General features: G+C 43.8%; 1 pseudogene; it reads right to left on the bottom strand.

The window, feature by feature from the left end:
* LOC102865998 lies at nucleotides 1-1,130 on the bottom strand (annotated as a pseudogene).
* Between the last annotated feature and the right edge of the window lie 6,082 nt (nucleotides 1,131-7,212).

Consider the following 7,212-nt stretch of genomic DNA (forward strand, 5'->3'; position numbering starts at 1 on the left):
TCAGTCCGGAAGCAGGGCTGGGCTGGCATCAAGGGGCCTTCTCATGCCTCCAAATGCACCGATGAAACAATCCCAAGTCCTCTGCTCATCCGTCTGATCTGGTCGGCAGGAACGTCAAGGATCGAAACTTGAGGCAAAGTGGAGAAGCAAGAAAGGAAATGGGTTGATCCTAAAAAAAAAACTAAACAAAACCAAAACAACAAACAAACAAACACCAACCAAAAAAACCCCAACAACCAAAAAAACCAAAACGAAAAAAACCCCTGCAAGGATCGACTCATCCCACGCCTGGCGGCAACATGTTCATACTCTGCAGTCGGTGGCTTCTCCTGAAGCTGCCTCGTCAGTGTCTGCCCTAGACAGAAAGGCCACGCCCATGTGGAACAGGATCTGTCAGAGGTGGGGGGAGGGATGTGTGTGTGCGCGCGCGTGCGCGCGTGCATGTTGCCCAGGCAGATGAAGAGCAGCCTCAGGCACAGGTAACACTGGAAAATGCAGCTAGAAAAGGCATAAGAAAAGAGAGGATGTTTCCACTTTCTTCCTGGGAGATCTGCAAAGAGTGTTCTGCCAGGTGAATGCCACGAATGAGGTTTAGGGCCGCATATATGATGCTGAGAACCAGGGAGAGGACACCCAGGGCCGTCACTGATTCCACGAGGAAATTAGGAACAGGTTTCAAATTCATCACGCCATTTGCCACCTCGGAGTCCTCGAGCGTGAGAACCACCAGAGGCTGGAACTCCAGCTCTGCTTGAATTTCTTCTAGACTGCTGTCCATCAGTGAGGCTTTCACACAGTTAAAATGCCTCTTCACTTTCTGAATAACACTGTTGAATTCCAGGAAGGCATATGGCCTGGAGGCTAAGCCAACGCGGGTGGAGTCATAGGAAGCAGTGAATTCCCACCACAGGGTCTCCAGGAAGCAGAAGACCATGTAGGCCACATCCGTGAACACTGAGGTCCTGACCCCCTGAAAAGCCCCAGCCTGGGTATTGGGCCAATCCCAAGGCCAACGTCTTGAGCTGCCTCTTGCAGTCCAGAAAATCCTGCCTGTGGTGAAAGTCAGTGGAGGCCCACAGGGGCAGTCCATCCCTCACACGTACCACACATGCGAGGAGGATCGTGCACATGGTCCACAAGAGAAGTCACGAGAGCACCTCGGCTGACCTTTGCCTACCGGGTGGACCTGGTGCAGCACATACATTGTTTTTCACACCGGATCCTTCCCACTTCTTCAACCCACTCCTCACCCCACCCTTCAAACTGTGCAACCCTGTGATTCGCCTCCCACCCATCCTAACCCCTGTTCTTCCCCCTTCTTCCTTGGATCCTCATACACATTTTACTAGTTATCTGTTTCTACAATGATGGTCTTACACAGTATTTATCCTTTTGGGACTGTGTTAGTTCATGTATCAGAATGCTCTCCAGTCCCTCCCAAGTTAGGTAGTGATTTACAAAATCATTGCTCCTGCATGCAATTAGTATTCCATCGTATGAATGTGCCATAACTTTTTGAAGGCCAAATAAAATGCATAACTGTTATGGAGCAACTGTGATAATCAAATAAGATAAAGCTTGTATATCATATGGCATGATGTGAAGGGCATGCATGCCAAGACCAGCACTATTTCCTGGTAGCTTTCCTGGAGCTCTCGTGGTGTAGTCCATAGAGAGTTGTGCTGTTAACCTGAAGGCTAGGCCTCTCTGGTGGTTCAAATCTGCCAGTGGTTCCCCAGAAGAAAGATGGGCAATCTCCTCCTGCCCAATTGATAACTCTGGAAACCCACTGGAGCTTCAGCCATGAGTTTATTCTGACTCGATGGCAATGAGTTTGAACGCTTTGTTTCCTGGTTTGATTTAATTCCCACTGGAGATGCGTGTCTTCTAAGTTCTTGATGCTACATCCCAGATCCACTCTACTTGGGGCTTTCACACCTTAAAAGCATAAAGTGCCATTCCCTGCATAAACTTTCAGTGAAAGGCCAGTTCATTCTCTTCCTCATTGGAAAGCATCATCTTTGAGTATCAGATTTCACCCTCCCGCTTCTCCAAAGGCCACATCTTTAGGGACTCTGAATAGTGGTTTGAATGCCAGCACAGCACATAATGTGATGATTTCCTGCTTGCTGACCCCTGAAACAAGGCCTAGGATCAAGGGAGCTCTTAGGAAGATCGGCTCTGATTGTAAAGCTGTAGCCTCTTGCTGTTTGGAAGGCTAGTGGGCAGGAAGCTTCATGTTCTTCTGACCTGGCTTCCTTCCTATCTAAGGTATGACAATGCAGAACTCTTAACGCAGTACCCCAAAGGGTCTGTGAACAAGGATGAGAAAAAAAATTTCGTTCTCACTAACCAACTAAAATGTGTCATTTTCTTTGATGAAAAATATAGACAACAACCCCCAGTAGTATTAGCGGTACCAGTGATTCTACAAGTCTCTTATCCTTGAGTCAGTCATGATTCACGGCAAAGCTGTGTGTTAAAGAGCAGAAGTGCCCTATAAGGTTTTCTTTATAGAAGCAGATTGTCAGGTCTTTCATTCATGGTGCTGCTGGATGGGTTTGACCAAGCAACCACTGGGTTAGTAGATGAGCACAGATCATTTGACCATGTACTTGTTATGTGCAAAATAAGCCTCACTCATTAAGAAACTTTCCACTGCTACTCTCATTCATAATGTACTGATGGTGTTGGGCAAGTCATTCATACAGGCCACATGTAAAGCATCTTGCAAAAGCCAGAGCAGAGGGAAAGTCACCCCAGGTGCAAGCAATGCAAAGGACATGCTGTCTGTAAAGAATTTTTTTTAAATAATTTTAATGAGCATTTATAGATATTTTGGATTCCCATTCATTCATTGCTCCACTTCTCTCCCCGCGCAGCCCTCCTCTCAAGAAATTTGTTTTAATCTTAAACCCAATTTTTTTATTTCTGCTGTGTGTTTTAGGTTGAGTTCTCTTAAGAAGCAAAACATATGTATGTATGTGTGTGTAGACTTATTTTTAAACCTTTATTCTTCAAACTCAATGCCGTGTAGTTAGAACTGACACATAGCTGACACTCCATTGGGTTTCTGAAGTTGTAACTCAAAAAAAGATTATCCATCTTTCTTCCATGGATCCACTGTGGATTCAAAGCCCCAGAGAGACAGCACATACAGAATACGTGTGTGTGTGTGTGTGTGTGTGTGTGTGTGTTTGTAGTCAGGCACATCTCCAAATTATTAAGGAGCAATGATGTCAGTGTGAGGACTAAAGTGCACCTCATTCAGGTCATGTTTTTTTCAATCACTTGCTATACATCTGAGAGCTGGACAATGAATGAGGATGACAGAATAAGTTGATGCCTTTGACTTGTGGTGCTCGAGAAGAGTACTGGATGTTTATGGACTGCCGAAAGAACAATCAGATATGTCTTGGAGAGGATGCAGCTAGAGTGCTCTTTGGAGGCAGAGATAATAAAGCTTCATTTCATATACTGTAGGCATGTTTCTAGAAGAGATTATTCCTTGGAGAAGGACATCTTGCTTGGAAAGGTGGAGGGAAGGTGAAGGAAAGGAAGACTCTTAACCAGGTGGATTGACACATTGACTGCAGCAGTGAGCTTAAGTGTGTCAGAGGTTGTGAGGATGGTACAGGATAGGACAGAGTTGATCATAATATTACATAGCTGCCTCTAATCCTGCATCATTAACATAGAGGTTAGAATTTACAACACATAAGACAGTTACATTATACTGAGAATCATAGCCACATAGCCACACCATGCACTAGGGGTTCTAAACAATGGCAATGAGAAAATACTTTTCTACTAAATTACTAAAATACTTTTCCCTGTGGAAAAGTGGGCTACTTTTACAGCCCTCTCCTACCCTACTCCTTTGTGGCATGCTAATATGGAAGGAAATAAACAAAAAAGACCAAACCAGTTGCTATCAAACTGGTTCCAACTCATGGTGAGCTCAAGCATTCTGTGTAGACCTGTGCTTCCTAAGTTTTCAATGGCTGTGCTCTTTTGGAAGAGTATTATCAGGCCTCTCATCTCAGGTGTCCTTGGGTGAATTTCAACAGTTAAACTTTTCGCTACCAAGGGACTCTGTTTAACAATTCCCATGTTACACTCATATAGGTAGCCTCTTGAGATTTCCCATTCCCAGTCTCAACTTCCCCAACCCAGTTCTCACCTCACTGGACTAACCAAACCCAAGGGAAGTGGCCAAACCCTCCCTCTACCTATAACATCAGGTGTGCACATCAGCAAGTCTATTCCAACTCATGCTGACCCTCCGCCATGTTTCCCAGGCTGTAAATCATAACAGGAGCAGATTGTATGATCTCATCTTCCTCCCACAGAGTGGCTAGTGGATTCAAGCTGCTGACCTTTCTGTTAACAGCCCAGCAAATAATTAATTTCTCATTTAACAATCCCCAGATCCTTGACACCAGCAGCCAGGAAATTAAAAGAAGTATTGTTATGGGAAAGTCTGCTGTTAGAGACCTCTTTAAGTGCTGATGAGCAACGATGTCATTCTGGAGACTAAGGTGCACCTGATACAGGCCGTGGTCTTTTCAATCACTTGCTATATGTCAGAGAGCTGGACAATGACTAGGGATGATAGAAGGAGAATTGATGCCTTTGAGCTGTAGTGTTGAAGAGTATTGCATGGACTGTTAAGAGAATGAACAGGTTTGGCCTGGAGAGGGTGAAACCAGGCTTCTCCTTGGAGGCAAGGATTCTGAGGCTTTGTCTGACATACTTTAGACATGTCGCAACGAGGGACCAGTTCTTGGAGAGGGATGTCATGCTTGGGAGAGTGGAGGGACAGCACAGGAGAGGAAGAGCCTTGATGAGTTGGATTGATTCAGTGACTGGTGTAATGGAGATAGGTGTGTCAGAGACAATGAGATTGGCACAGGATAGAGCAGAGTTTAGGGCTGTATATAGGGTCACTATGAGTCACATTTAACATTTAACAATGTGTGTGTGTGTTTGTGTGTATATATATATAATTTTCTATATATTATTCAGTGATGTTGGTTACACATTTCACAATGTGTCAGCATTCTGATTATTTCCATTCTAGCAATCCTGTTTCTATTAATCTAGCATCTTTGTTCCTCCTTATCATCTTTGGTTTAGGGTAAACATTGATTATTCTGTCAAAATAGAGCAAGGAAACGCTGCATGGTTCAAAATTGGGACAGGTGTACGCCAGCGATGCGTCCTATCTCCACACCTTTTCAATATATATGCAGAACAGATCATCAGGCATGGTTGTTTACTGGAACATACAATACTCATGGGTGACATTATTTATCTTCTGAGTCATTGTCTTTTTTTGTTTGTTTTAAGAGTTTAATAACTTTATTTGATAATCAGCTATTAGCTTTTATTCACACTGACGGTCTGGAGAATTTTTTTTTTCTCTTCTTCTCCCTGCCTCTTTTTAAACAGTCCCTCGGTAAGGACTATCCACCTAGCTTTGTATCCAAAGACGAAATTTGTAGGTGAAAGGAGTTAGGAGTTATGGCGAGCTCTGGTGGCCTAGTGGTAGGAAACTGCCCTGCAATCCCAGAGGTGCGCGGTTCAAATCCACCAGATGCTCTGCTGAAGAAGGAGGAACAATCGCCTCCTTGAAACCAGTCAGATCCAATTTGATGGTACACACATAAAAAGAATAAATAAATAAATAAAATTATCTTTAAAAAAAAAAAGGAGTTAGCCTTCGTTACAGACTGGTTCATTTCAGGGTCAAAAATATGGAACGCTTCACGAATTTGGGTGTCATCCTTGCGCAGGGGCCATGCTAATCTTCTCTGTATCGTTCCAATTTTAGTATATGTGCTGCCGAAGCGAGCACGATTTTTTTTTTAAAGTGGACAGGTACATAGGTAACCAGTGTATACAGCTTGTTTGGGGAATCTTCATTTTCTTGACAACCGTACATGGATGTGATATGGGAAGCTAATACTAAATATTTGTAATAAACCAAATGCTATTTCAGGATAGAGTTTACCCTGAGGCACAAAAGCAATTCTTAAGGGTTTACCAGATTCTTGCATTTGCTGACCCCTCCCTCCTGGGTCAGGAGGAATGTTTTCAATAGAAAGAGCTTCGCTTCATTTGCATTGAATTCTCTTTGTGATTTACTTCCTGATAATTTTCAATAAAGATACAGGGAAGCTGGAATGGGAGTCTTCAGTCGAGAACTGCTGGCCCCCTGTTTTTCATGTTCTCTGTTCTATCTCATTCCTGGCTATCTGTCTCATTATTAATAATTATAAAAATACTTTACCCTCGATCTGTACAAATGTGATATGGGACATTCCTTATTCCTTCATCCCAGACAATTTTGTTAAACCTGGTGTCGATGCGAACATCTGGTGTTCCCATCCTCTTCATGGCAAATTTGCAGATCTCCTTAATTGCCTGAGGGACATGCTTCTTAAATCCCACTCTGTGGATGCACTTGTGAATGTTGATGTTGTGCTGTCTGGTCACCACTTCGTTAATGGTAGAATGGACTTTCTTCTTCTCTCCACCCTTCTTTGTGGGGGCCACAGCGCTGGGACCAGGCTGGAAAGGAAGAGAGCAAAGGATTGTGAGTCATTCTCTTTTAACTGATAAGTGACTACCAGGATGTTTTACACATTTAACCATATCTCTTTAGATGTATTTATCTATGCTTTTAGATACTAGATATCTAGTTTAGGGGGGAAAGAAGGAGTCATGAATGTACGGAACAGCAATATTCCATTGTCTCTCAATTGGAATTAGGATCAAGGTCTAATTTGTCTGCAAGTTCAGGATCTGGATCAGAGTTGGTGGAAGGTGACTGCCACCATTAGGGAGATAGGATCTTGTGGGAGAAATGAAAGAAATAGACATGCCGGGTAGTGGTGAGCTCAGGGACAGGACTTCCTTTCGTGGAGATCTTTGTAGGTCACATGGGTGGAGGGAGTACTGCAGCTCTTCAAAGGGAGCATGGATGAGCCATGTCTGGGACTGTTTGGAGATAGGTAGTGGGACTTTGACAAGTTTGTTGTTGTTGTTACATGCCGTTGAGTTCTTGCTTGCGACTCATAGCGACCCTATGTACAACAGCCCTGAACTCTGCTCTGTCCTGTGTCAATTGCAGTCTCTGACACTCCCATCCCAGTCACTGAATCAATCCACCTCATAGAGGGCCTTCCCCTCCTGCACTGTCCTTCC

The sequence above is a fragment of the Elephantulus edwardii genome, unplaced genomic scaffold (genome assembly GCF_000299155.1).
Source record: "Elephantulus edwardii isolate Elephantulus edwardi_28Jun2011 unplaced genomic scaffold, EleEdw1.0 scaffold00017, whole genome shotgun sequence".
Taxonomy (NCBI): domain Eukaryota; kingdom Metazoa; phylum Chordata; class Mammalia; order Macroscelidea; family Macroscelididae; genus Elephantulus; species Elephantulus edwardii.